This window comes from Rhinolophus sinicus, chromosome 17, assembly GCF_057876585.1.
Source record: "Rhinolophus sinicus isolate RSI-liver-muscle chromosome 17, RSI-T2T, whole genome shotgun sequence".
In the NCBI taxonomy this organism is placed as follows: Eukaryota; Metazoa; Chordata; class Mammalia; order Chiroptera; family Rhinolophidae; genus Rhinolophus; species Rhinolophus sinicus.
The window spans coordinates 100,109,936-100,124,140 of NC_142517.1; the positions used below are offsets into that span (position 1 = coordinate 100,109,936).

The 14,205-nt window shown below is 39.6% G+C and overlaps 1 long non-coding RNA gene across 1 annotated transcript in view; it reads right to left on the reverse strand.

The window, feature by feature from the left end:
• Positions 1–8,719, reverse strand: part of LOC148754832 (uncharacterized) — a 41,346-nt gene extending 32,627 nt beyond the window's left edge. The window contains exon 1 of the long non-coding RNA XR_016019835.1: positions 8,330–8,719. This is a non-coding gene — a long non-coding RNA (uncharacterized LOC148754832). The remainder of the gene's footprint in view (positions 1–8,329) is intronic.
• Positions 8,720–14,205: the final 5,486 nt, after the last annotated feature.

Below are 14,205 nucleotides of genomic sequence, written 5' to 3' on the forward strand. Positions count from 1 at the left end.
GAAAATACTTGCATATCTGATAAAATTCTAGTATGCAGAATATATACAAAGCTCTTCCAACTCAATAAATAACAAGACAACTCAATTAAAAGTGAGCAAAAGATCTGAATAGACATTCTCCAAGGAGATATACAAATGGCCAATAAGCACATGAAACGATGCTCAACGTTATTAGCTATCAAAAAACAAAATGTAAATAAAAACCACAATGAGCTGAATGATCCAAGATGGTGGAGTAGATACACACTGTGCTTGCATCCTTCTGTGAACACATTAAAATTACAACTAAATTATAGAACAATCAACCTGGAGAACTATCTGAAGTCTAGCTGAACAGAAGTTTTATAACAAAGGATACAAAGAAGAAGCCTCATTCAGACTGGTAGGAGAGGCAGAGATGCAAAATGGGCTGGTCCCAAACATCTGTCATGTGGTGGATGAAAATTGGGAGGGGTATCTCGGCTACAGAGATTCCACATGGAGGAGCAAGAGATCTCAGCCTCACACAAGGCTTCCCACCCAGGAATACTGGTGCTGGAAATAGGAGCCCCCACAACACCTGGCTGTAAAAAAGTGGGGATTCTGACTTTAGGTGGGATGGAAGGCTGAGGGAAACCCAGATGTCCTCTTAAAGGGCCCACACACAGATTCACTCACTCACAGGTACTCACCCTGGGATCCGGCAGGGGGATGGTGCCTTGGGGGAGCATCAGAGGCACATGGGGGGCAGACTGAAGGGCAGCCTGGAGGACAGCTGGCAATTTCCCTGTGTGAGGTCCTTTTCTCGTCCCGTGCAGCCAGCAGGCAAGTGCCATCTTTCCTGTGTTAAGCCCACCCACTACGCTTATGGCCAAATCTGAATCTGTTTGGTCTGGTGAGCTCTGCAGCTCTGCTCTGCTGACTCACTGAGACCCCACCACACCCAATTCCATAAGGCAGGAGGCTTGATTGGTGGTTGAACCTTATGGGAGCTGGCAACTAGCACTGGGCAGCAGCACACTTCAGTGTGTCCTAGCATTTTGCAGAGCTACCCCAGACCTGATACTGGTGGCAGCATTCTCAGTTCACAGTGTGGCCTCTCCCACATGCCTCCAGGTCCAGCACAGACAGCAACCAACAGTGGATTGCTTTATAACTCTTACTAGGTAATTCCCGGCCAGTCACAGGCAGTGTCTGACCTGGGCCTGCAATGGACCCCCTCCCAAGAGGCCCCAGAACCAACATACTTGAAGGTTGGCTCAGATGACAGCAGAGCACCACCCAATTAGCCCCACTAGTGGCACACACAAACAGTGGTCTGAACAGGCACCAGAGCCTGCTGGGCTGAATCCTACTCCATGTAGTAAACCCCACACACAGCAGCCCATAAGCTATGGATGTGGCCAAACCCTACAGGCAGTCAACTTGAGGGCTAATCCTACCCACTGATGTGCCAATAGCAATCAAGGCTCAACTATAACAGGAGGGCACACACAACCCACACAAGGGACACTCCTGGAGCACACAGAGCAGGTGACCAGGGAGACTGTGGTACAGCCCCACAGGGTACTTACTATATAAGGCCACCCAGCAAAAGAATATAGCAGCCCTACCTAATACATAGAAACAAACAGAGAAGCAGCAAAATGAAGAAACAAAGAACTACCTCCCAAATGAAAGAAAAGAAAACTCCAGAAAAAGAACTAACAAAATGGAGGCAGGCAACCTACCAGAGATAGAGTTCAAAACACTGGTTATAAGGACGTTCAAGGAACTTTGTGAGAATTTCAACAAAGAGATTGCAAGCATAAAACAGGACACAGAAACCATAAAAAGAACCAGTCAGGAGTGAAGAATACAATAACTGAAATGAGGAATGCACTAGAAGGAATCACCAGCAGACTAGATGAAGCAGAGGATCGAATCAGAGATTTGAAAGACAATGTAGCAGAACACACCCAATCGGAACAGCAAAAAAAAAAAAAAAATAATGAGGAGACTTTAAGAGACCTTTGGGACAACATTGAGCATAGCAACTTTCACATCATAGGGGTATCAAAAGGAGAAGAGAGAAAGCAAGGCATTGAGAACATATTGGAAGAAATAATGACTGAAAACTTTCCTAACCTGGCAAAGGAAATAGACACACAAGCTCAGGTAGTGCAGAGATTCCCAGACAAGATGAACCCAAACAGGCCCACACCTAGACACATTATAATTAAAATGGTAAAAGTTAAAGACAGAGAGAATCCTAAAAGCAGTTAGTTACCTACAATAGAGCTCCCAAAAGACTGTCAGCTGATTTCTCAACAGAAACTTTGCCAGAAGAGAGCGGCAGGAAATATTCAAAGTGACAAAAAGCATGGACCTACAACAAAGACTACTCTACCCAGCAAGTATATCATTTAAAATTGAAGGACAGATAAAGTGCTTCCCAGAGAAGAAAGCTAAAGGAGTTCATCACCACCAAGCCAGTATTACAAGGAATTTTTTTAAGACAAAAAATAAAAAATAAAAAATATGAATAATAAAATGGCAATAGTTACATATCTATCAATTACTTTCAATGTAAATGGATTAGATGTTTCGATCAAAAACAGGGTGGCTGAATAAATAAGAAAACAAAACCCTTATATATGCTGCCAACAAGAGACTCCCTACATATTGAAAGACACACAGAGACTGAAAGCAAAGAAATGGAAAAAATATTTCATGAAAATGGAAAAAAACTGAAAAAGCTGATGTAGTAATACTTATACCAAACAAAATAGACTTTAAAACCAAAGCTATAACAAGAGACAAAGAAGGACCCAGTAATCCCACTTCTGGGTATTTACCTGAAGAAACCCAAAATGCTACTTCAAAGGGACATGTGAATTCATATGCTAATTGCAGCATTGTTTACAATGGCCAAGATGTGGAGGCAGCCTGGGTGTCAGTCATGGAAAAATGGATAAAGAGGAGGTGGTACATATATACAATGGAATATTGCTGGCCAGGGAAGGGAATGGGTTCTTTTCATCCTCGCTGGCATGAATGGACCTGGAAGATATTGTGCTGGGTGGAGCATATCAGACAGAGAAAGATAGATGCAATGCGATTTCACTTATATGTGGAATCTAAAGAACAAACAAACAAAACAGTAACACACTCATAGATACGAAGAACATTTTTGCCAGATGGGAGGGGGGTTGATGGGGTGGGTGAAAAATGGGAAGATATTAAGAAGCACAAATTGGTGTTATAAAGTAGTCATGGGGATGTAGGGTATAGCAGAAAGAATATAATCAATAAGCAGTAATAACTATGGTGTCAGATGTGTTCTAGATTTATAGGAATGATAGATGGGAGGGAGGTTGGGGGACAGGATGAAAAAGGTGAAGGGATTAAGAAGTACAAATTGGTAGTTACAAAATAGTCATGGGGATGTAAAGTAAAGCACTGGGAATATAATCTATAACGTGGTAATAACTATGTATAGTGCCATGTGGGTACTAGATTAGTCAGGGGGATCCCTTCTTAAATTATATAAATATCTAACCCCAATGCTGCACACCTGAAATTAATACAAAATAATATCGAATGTTAACTGTAATTGAAAAAATTAAAAAGAGGAGGGAAAGGTGAAGGGGAATAAGAGGTTCAAATTTCCAGGTACAAAACAAACAAGTCATGGGGATGTAGTGTACAGCATGAGGAATACAGTTAATAATGTTGTGATACCATTGTAGTGTCAGATGGTTGCTGGACTTATCATAGTGATCACTTCTTTAGGTATGTAAATGTTGAATAACTATGGTGTATACCTGAAACTGATATAATATTGTATGTTAGCTATGTTTTTTTAATAAAAATCTTAAAAAAAAATACCAAAATGAAATATCACTTCATAACCAGTAGGATGGCTACAATCTAAAAGTCAAATAAAATAAGAAGTGTAGAATTGAAACATATACTGCTGGCGGGAATGTAAACTGCACAGACACTTTGGAAAAATGTCTGCCAGTTCCTCAAAATATTCAACATAAAGTTACCACATGACCCAGTAATTCCACTCTTAGGTATATACCTACGAGAATTGAAAACATATTTCCATACAAAAATCTTGTACATAAATGTTTATAGTGATATTATTCTGAATAGCCAAGAGGAAACTATACCAATGTCCTTTCTGCTGATGAACTAAGATGTAGTATTATCTATACAACTACAAGATACAATAGTGTATCTATACAACTATTGCTGGATTATTATTCAGCAATAAAAAGAAATGAAGTGCTGACTCATGCTACAACATGGATGAACCTGAAAAATATTGTGCTAAGTGAAAGAAACTAGTCACAAAACACCACATATTGTATGATTTCATTTATATGAACTGTCCAGAATATGCAAATCTATATAGATACAACATAGGTTAGTGGCTGCTTAGTGCTGGGGGATGACAGAATAAGGGGGTGATAGCTAAAGGGCATAGGCTTTCCTTTTTATGGAAGTATTCTAAAATTGACTGTGGTCCAGGAGGGCTTTGTTTTAGGGAGGACAAAAATGTTCTAAGATTAGGTTGTGGTGATTGTTGCACAAGCCTGTGAATATTACTAAAAAACAATTGTATACTTTAAATGGGTTAATTGTATGGCATGTGAATTATACCTCAAACTTTTAAAAAACCTGGAACATTTTTCAGCATTATTTTTCAAATACTTGCTTCTCCTTGCCTCCTCTGAGATTCTCGTTACTCAAAAATTTTATCTCAGAATGTTGTCCCATGGATGCTCTGATTTTTTTCAGTCTTTTTTCTTTCTTCAGTTTATTTCTTTTGCTACGTCTTCAAGTTCACCAATCTTTCCATCAGGTGTCTAATCTTCTTTTAAGCCTTCCAGTGAATTACTATGTAACACATTGTATTGTTTTATTGCTATAAATTCCATTTGGTTCTTTTTTTATACTTTCAATTTCTCTCATCACTGTATTCATGTTTTCCTTTATATATGTGAGTATATGTGTAAAATCTTTTAAAATCTGTGTCTGCTAATTCTATCATTTTAGTCATTTCTGGGTGGTTTCTACTTATTGGTTTTTCTCCTGGCTATGGTTCACATTTTCCTGTTTCTTTCCATGTGTAGTAATTTTTTATTGACTCTCCATTGGGGAGTGTTGAACTTTGTTGTTTCCTCCAAAGCATGTAAACTCTTCTGTGAGGTAGTTGTTACTTTGGGATCATGTTGAGCCTTTTAAGTCTTGTTATTAGGCTTGTGTGTGTGCGTTTGATGTAGTCTTTCCTCTGGGCTAGTTTAGCCCTACTGCCAAGGTGTGACCCTCCTGGGGTCTCTACTGCATGCTCTAAATGTATAACTCTCCATTCTGGCAGCTCAGAACATGTATGTTACCCAGCCCTTTTGAACTCTGGGAATTGTTCAGCTCACAACGCCCCATTCTGTGCCTGGCCTCATGGGGTTTCAGCAATACACTCAAAGGAACGCCTAAGGAGACTTCTGGGTGTCTTTCTTTGCACAGCTGCCTCCTCTTTGGTGTCTGCCCTTCAAAGTCTAGCCACCGCCTTGAACTCCAATCTGGTACCTCAGCTTAGTAAAATGACTGTGCTCTGCCTGGGATTCCCCTCTCTGCACCTTAGTCTGAAAAGTGCCTGTTGTTGCCTGAATTGTGTTCCCCCCAAATCCTTATGTTGAAGCCCTAACCCTCATTGTGACTGTATTTGGAGATAGGGCCTTGAGGGAGGTGATTAAAGCTAAATGAGGTCATAAAGGTGGGGCCCTAATCCCACAGAACTGGTGTACTTATAAGTGGTTCCAGATCCATCTCTCTCTCCTCTCTCTCCCCACCTCCTTCTCTCCACGTGAGCACAGAAGAAAGCCCATGTGTACACACAGGCTATCCACAAGCCAGGAAGACAGGCCTCACCAGAGGCTGATTTTGAGAGCACCTTAGTTTGGGCCTGCTCGTCTCCAGAACTGTGAGAACAGAAATTTCTATTGTTTAAGCCAGCCAGTCTGTGGTTAGCCCAAGACGACTAAAACAGCCTCCAGGAGGAAGCCTGGACCACTCTATGTAGTTCTTTTCTATTTTCCTTTCTCTTGGGGATCAAGGTCCTGCACTTGAAACAATGACTTGAAAGTAGTTATTTCACATATTTCATCTACTGCTAGTTGTCTATTCAGGCTTGGATACCAGTTATTCCATCATGACCAAAAACATGAGTCCCATTGCAACATGTTTCTTATGTCTTAACTAAATTATTTTTAGAAATTTCAGAGAGCTGGAAAAGGTGGAGAGTCACATCCCATCATGAGGGACCCTTGAGATATCTTTACTGCTCGATCTTCTCCAGAGAAAAGCAAGTGCGTTTTCCCATCTGGACTGGGGTGGGAGTGAGGATCCTATACGTATCACGTAGCCCAGCACAAGCCTAACAAGATTTCAGATTTCAGCAACATAGGAGTTCTAGGTCCTATTCATACTTGTATTGACATGGAGTTCCCATTCAGTCCAAGAAGGTAATCAGTTTAATTTCCATCATACACTTTTCCTTGGAATTAAAATCAGTCCCCTAAGTGAATACCTAGGCTAGGTGTCCTTCCTGAAATCAATACTCACAGGACATACAAAGTATTACCCCTGGAAATTAAAACCAAGATTATATGCTGGACTGTGCCACAAAGGGCAGGAATGACTTCTCAGAAGAACAAGAAAGAATAATCACACTAAACCACTAGGCACTTTACTTACAGTGAATTTCATTCACGCTCTTAGGGCAAGAAGGGAAGCTCCTAAGCCAATGAGCAGAAAACAGATACCAAGAGGAATTTAAATGATACCCAGGGGTTAAAAGCTAAATTGTAAACATGAGACTTTAGATTTAAGGAGGATAATTCTAAGTTTCAGCCTGACACTGAACCCTAGAATAACAATAAACAAACTGCAGACTATGAAGCAATCGTGACCACAAAAGCTAACAATTTTGTTTTTAATTTAATAAATTACTGGATATATATCCAAGGTCAAAGATGTCTGAAGAGTGAGATGCTATCAGGATACCACAATAATGTTTTTCTTAGAGCTTCTGGCCATCTCTTCTGGATCCTCTGCCACCCCTCCACTGCTACCCACTCACCCCAATATCCTCCTGCAGCCAGAATCATCTCTTAAAACCCACATCTGGTTCTGCTGCTCATCTGCACAAAAACCTTCCTGACCACGGCATTGTACACCTGAAGCTCAATAATAATGAATATCAACTATAATTATATATATATATATATATATATATATATATATATATATATATATAATTTATATAGTCACAGGACATGGAGTACAGCATAGGGAATAGAGCAATGGAATTGTAACAGCTACATACGGTGTCTGAGGGGTAGTAGATTGGGGGGTAATCACTTTGTGAAGGGTGTAAATATCTAATTATTACATTGTTCTGTACACCTGAAACTAATAAAAAAAATTAAGCAAAACAAACAAACAAACAAACAAAAAACACCTTCCTTGGCTATCATCCATAGAGTGGTGCCCAATTTCTCAGCTCTCAATGCCCTCAACCATCTTTCCCGGACCTGCCTTTCCAGGCGATTTCTCACCACATCCCCCATCTGTATCTGCCGGCTCCTCCCCATACTCTGTGGTCCAGCCCCCTTCCTCTGCAGGGATTATCAAAGACCCTGGGTCTGTTTTCTCATTTTTAAAATGCTGTTCCTTCTGTGCCTCCCCCCACCCCTGACTCCAATCTATTGAAAATTCTGTTTTCAGGGGTTTAGATCTAATGCCTCATCCCTCTGCTCCTGTAGCCCTGTTAGGCTTCTTTTACCAGGACGTATCATGTTTTGATGTAGTTAACACTTTTGCGTGGTTGTCTGTTCTGCAATACTATAAGCTCCTTGAACACAGGAATTGTATTATACATCTTCACAATCACTACCTCCCCGTTACGTAGCACATAGAAACCCCTCAAAAAATGCTTTCAAGATGCTAAATGGAAACATTATTCTGATTTTGGAACATTCCAAGAATAGGTCTGACTTTCAAGTTGTGGATTTGCTTGCCCCTCAGTGCAGACTCCAAAGCTATCCCCCACACTCCCCAGCCAACCTAAGGAAAGGTGGGAGCCCAGAGGATTGAAACACATTAATTCTTGGAAGACATTTTGAACTCTACTGGTCCAAAATGTTCAACTCTTATCATCTAACTCATTGATACAAATGCCTCAAGGAGGAAAAAAAATGCTACATCAAAGCCAGTCTTTTTAAGTTATGTTATTTCAAAGCTGCTTCTGATCATAGCTTCACTTTCCCACAAAAGTTCCAAGGAAACAGGCACTTACCCAGAAAACACTGTAAATAAAGCCTCTTTTGTATTCCTTTCTGTCCTCTGGTGTGACCCGCTACCAACTTCAAGCCCTCCAAGTTCTGTTTTCCCTAATCAGAGAAAGGACTTAACAAGAGCCATTTCTCTTTGTTGTTGGATTGTTACATTTGACAGTAACAATTACATCTTTCCCATGAAAATGTTTGTCACCTTCAATTTAGTTTTTTATTTCATTAATTAAATGAAAGGCATCCTCTGTTAATTTTCAACATAAACATGGAAAGATTACCCAGGGAAGTAAAGGAGACCCTTTGAAAACACACTGGTTCTCCTTATACTGTGTTTCCCAGAAAATAAGACCTAGCTGGACCATTAGCTCTAATGCATCTTTTGGAGCAAAAATTAATATAAGACCTGGTCTTATATCATAATTATGTTATATTACATTATATTATATTATATTAATTATAAGACCGGGTCTTATATTAATTTTTGCTCCAAAAGATGCATTAGAGCTGATGGTCTGGCTAGGTCTTCTTTTCAGGGAAACACACTAAATCCCTTTCATGTGTGGCTGGAAAAGGGTTGCCCTCTCCCATACAAAGGGCTGATCAAGCTAAGGCTCGTCCCTCCCAGGTCTGGGCCACAGGCTGCAATTACGAGGCTCCATTCTGGGACCCCGAGACCACTCTGCATGTGTCTGTTGACTGGTCTGTCTCCCCATCTTTTTCTTCTTTCCCAGCACCCTCCTCCAATTCTCCTCCCCTTGACCCAGTATTCTCAACAGCAGCCTATCATATTGGAGCAGATTATTCTTTGTTGTGGGAAGTTGTCTTGGACATTGTAGGGTATTTCACAGCAGCTCTAGCTCTACCCACTTAGATGCCAGGAGCAATGCCCCTCTCCCTCCCAATCATGACAATCAAAAATGTCTCATCACCAGTGTCCCCTAGAGAGTAAAACTCCCAGTGGAGAACCTCTGCCTTAACCACACCCATCCATCCATCCACAAGTAACATTTATAGGACCGCCCTTTTAGCCTTCCTCAAAACTTTCACAGGCTAGGTCTTCAGCAAGTTTGTCATTATTTTCCTCTATACAGTATTTAGTGTTTTGGGTATCGTAACTCTCTTAATATCACACTTTAAAACTCCTAATTATGTCTCTCGTATTATCTTTCTATATGCATCTTCTAGATAGGTTTCCAGGAACACAGCCTCTTCAGTTACTGTGCTCTACTGCAGATTATGTAGAAAATTTATATACGTTTAAACAATTCTATAATGTAGATGTTTCCTAAGATGATGTATACACACACACACACACACACACACACACACACACACGAGGAATAAGATGCAATGGAGCAGGGGTTACAGCCTTAGGAGAAACACAACTTCCTGGAGTATAAATTTTGCTTGACGATTTAGGGGGAGCCATTAAGAATAAAACAAACATTTTATGCTAAGACATGAACAATTTGGAGTGAAATGAATTTTTTGCATGAATTTTAAGAAATGTCAACAAAATTATGTTTTGCAATGGGTCACGTCAAGCCACGGTCCCAGGTAGAGCTGGGCTTCAACAGAAACATCGAGAAGTCTTAGGAACATCTGAACATCTTCACTGAATTAAAACTGCAGGAACTTCAAGAGATCTTCTAATCCAAACTCTAGCTCAGAGACACGTGCGGTATTTTTTTAAACAATTTTAAGGATGAAGGAACCGCCTTGCCTAGGACATGTAACTAACTGGTAATTTCTGTATGTGCTTTGCAATTCTCACCATGGAAACAGTGAGGAGAGTAAGTGGTCAGGAAAACTGCAGTGCGTAAATCCACTTTGGGGAGTGGAAACAGGCTGAGTCAATCTGTACCTTGAATTTAGATGTTAGGACAAGAATTTGTCATATAAACTTGCCTTGTCTCATTCTGGTTATCTCCTGTACTCCCGAGCTTTTTTTTTTTTTTTTTTTCAGTTTAGTTGATTTGAGAAATTCCAGTCCATCTTAGCTAAAGTTAAAAAAAAAAAAAGTTGTGAAGTGAAATCAAGATTAAATTTTTGTTTTATTATTGTCTCTTTTCTTCACACCTGGAGTAACTGCTAACAAAGCCCTCTTTGCTTTCACTCCTTCTTCCCCAAGCCCCACCGAGGGTGTAGGCTTTGGGGTGTTTTTGTTTGTTTGTTTTTAGCACTGCTACAAGCTGTAGAATCAGGGCAAGACACTTAACATCTCTCTCAGACTTTTCTAAAAGAATACTGAAGTAGGTATTAAAATCTTTCACAACACATTCTATAGTATAGAATTTTACTGGCAGAATCATTTATAAACAACGTGCTTAACTACATATATATATATATATATATATATATATATATATATATATATATATATATATACTGCCCACAGTATTTATTTACCAAGAGAAACTATTCTTTAGACCAAATATTCATATTAATATTTCAGTCAGTGACAAACTTCCATGGAACTCAATCCAAAGAAAATGCTTTACATTCCAAAATCACTTTGCATTCTGCAAGATACCAGCCTTCCTCATCTCCTCAAAACCTTTCATGGAACTATAAACCACAGATGCGTGGCCACAGGCCATCCATGCATCTGAGGTTTTGTCAAAGCACTGGAAGGCATAGCAGTTACATTCGCAGTACCAACAAACGTCCTTCCTGGTGGGAAAAGGGTTGTGCTCCAGCAGTGGGCAGGCGCATAAAATAATCTGTATTTTAATACCTTAAAAATAGTGTCTCATCTCTAGATCCTATGGGTTATTAAAATGAAATCCAGCAGCATTTTCTAATATTTTTTTACATGTTTAGGAGAAAATGTCATCAGCACATTTCTCTGCTCTTAGCAACACAAGAGTAACAATAAACAAAGGAGCAGTAATTGTTTTTTTCTCTAGTAAGAGTTGCTAGTACACAAACTAAATGAGTATAGCCAGTGGCCCAAGGGAGTGTGCCCAGGTCCTGACACTGCTTTACTAACCAAGCCAAGCAACCCGATGCCAGCTCCCTCCATTCCAGGTAATTCTGAAAGAGCTAAGGACTTGATCGGAGCAGCTTGTAACCACAAAGCCATAAACGTGTCTTCACACACTATGATCCTAGATAGGAAGGAGGTTGGGTGAAGGGAGCAAATAGAGGAAACTAAGAGTTAACAGATGACAAAATTATTAGGGTGGGTATCAAGTAAGAAATAGAATCCAAAAATAGGAATGTGACCCAAGTTGCACCAGAGCACATTTCTGGGACTTCATCCATGCTCATTCCTCTCCCATCCTTCCTAGCCCCCCTGCACCCCGCCCCTCCTCCCCACAATCTTCTCCCCAGTTATGGCGGAGGCTTACGGAGAAAGGAGGCCGACGTAGATGAAGAGTTCTGGTAATCACATCGGAATCCCTGAAGCCAACGAACTCTACACTGGATTTTTTAGTTGCATGAACCAATAAAGCCCTTACTTTTTTGGGGGGGCAATGCTTAATTAGGTTCAGACTGGGTTTCCCTAGTGATTTAAAGAGTTCTATTACGATTATTACAACAAAACAAGAAGTCAGCATTTTCTCTACTTAGAATTATACAAATGTAAATAGTTCTTCATGAATATCAATCAAGATCAGTTGTCACTATAAAATATAAGCATAATGCAGGCATATTGCTGGCTTTACTCTGAGAAAATCTAGCAACTCAAACCAGTTATTTTATACTCAGACTTAACATTTCCTTTAACAAACAATAACAAACATGTTGCATTATTAGATTAATTGGGACAATTAAGGTCTCAATGTAGTTCCTTAGAAACATAATCTCCCTCATGTCACTATTTCTCTCTCGAGTTCCCATTTTACTGAATTCGTGTTACTACGTCATTCTATAAACGTGGAGCACATGTGCAGACTCTTCTTCTGCGCCAGGAGCTATTTTCTCCCAGGATGAGTCATGAGTCCTGCATTCTGCTGTGTACAGTGCTCTTCCGTGCAGACCAGACTGACAGTGACATTATTTGGAAGCTTGGCTGACACACCCATTGGTGGGTCACGTCTCAGACCAAATGAGTCACACTCTCTAAGGATGGGTTTCAGGGGTTTGTTCCAATAATTCTGAGTTTTAGAAGCACTGCTGTGATGCACTAGTTATCATGTTGTTTCTTTTCAGTTTGCTCATGCTTACTTTAGGCAGAAGACATTCTATAAGCCTTGATCGAGTGGGTGACCTAACACTCACCCCACTGTGGCTGAGACCAGTTTATATTTTTCTTCAGGATACAGTTCAGAGCTAGGTCTATTTCTATTTTTTTTTTTTTTTATAGCCTAGAGAAAAGAAGCCAGGGACTGTGAAGAAAAAGGCTCGACTGGATTTTTAAATAACGTCTGAACTTTGTTCTCTGTTTTGAGGTTGTTAAATTGTCTATACCAGTCAAGAGGAAACGTCCTCATTTTATTCCTCTCTAGATGTGGAGATGTGAGTATGACTTTCTCAGGAATTGTGGAGGTTGGGGGTAAAGACAGACAGTGATGTAAACAGCTTCTTTCTGTTCCCGCCTGGCACAGAATCATCACACAGCTGCTGATACTTCAGCAACACGGAAGCACAAGCGGACCAAGAGGAGCTTAGGGTCCACGAGTGGTAAGACCTGAGTGCCAGCCAGATTTGGGGTGAGTTAGGAAGCCATTAGAAAGTACACATTATTTGATGACACAAAGTCTTAAACAGTGCAAACTTTTCCGAATACAGTTACATATAAAGTGCTCTAGCACAGATTTAATTCCACAAAGGAGGGGATCTTTTCACATCAGCTTAATAAAAGTTTATTTTCACAATGCTAGAGAGGTAAGCCCCCAAACTTTACAATCCCTCAGATTTTACTCAAAAGATTTTTAAAAAGCTTATAAATATCGAGTCATGATTAAGAATTCTGTAGGCTTTTTAAAAAATCTGAATTATTTAAAATTATGAAAATGATAAAATGCCAACAATCAAAGTCCTGAACTAAAAACGTTCAAAATAAGACTCATCATTGGGATCCTGTTATATTTTGATAGAAGTAAAGGCTGATCAACTGCTGTCATTAATGTCAGTGCTGGGAGGAAATAATGCACTTATATTCTGAAGCATATTTGTCTTGCATATCTTGATACTGAGGTATAAACCCATATTTGCCAACATCTTTTTATTAATCTAACAATTTCTTCCACAATAGCAACTGTGGTAAAAACCGCAATAACATTAGCCAACCTGCTGTCATTTTCTATGGTCTTCTAATTAATATAGTACATAGACATTTATGAACTACACAGCCACACAAATTTGTAAGCAACTAATAAATTCTGAAATGTTAGGCATATATTAAGACTACATTCTAAATAGTTTCATTTTAACTTTCCCTTTTCTTTATGTACTCATACTTCCCATTATTTTTTTCACTAATTCCATTAAATCCTAGATTTAAATATGGCCAAAGATAAAACAACAATATTGAGATGAATGTCAACAAAATACATGAGTTTACCATTGTCTAAGCCACCTAAAGCTATTCTTTAAAAGACAATTTATTCACCCAAGGCAAACATGGAAAAAGTTAGAATCAAATCTTAGGCTCTTCATGGTTAACCTGTCAGATATATGGGACATCGTAGGCTCTGGTTTGAAAGGTCTAAATGCCAAAAGGTTAACTGTGTCACTAGTGGAATGTCCATCAGCTGAAGAAAAACCCTAGACACGCCCAGCAGTGTGTTCAACTTGCAGAAGATAGGAAGTTTGACCTGGTACAAATCAAGTTAACAAGGTTTTCAGCCCTAGTCAAAGGTAAAATTTTCTTACTCCTGAACAATAATAACCTGTAACTTCCCAGCTTAAATTGTATTGACTCTTGCCACTA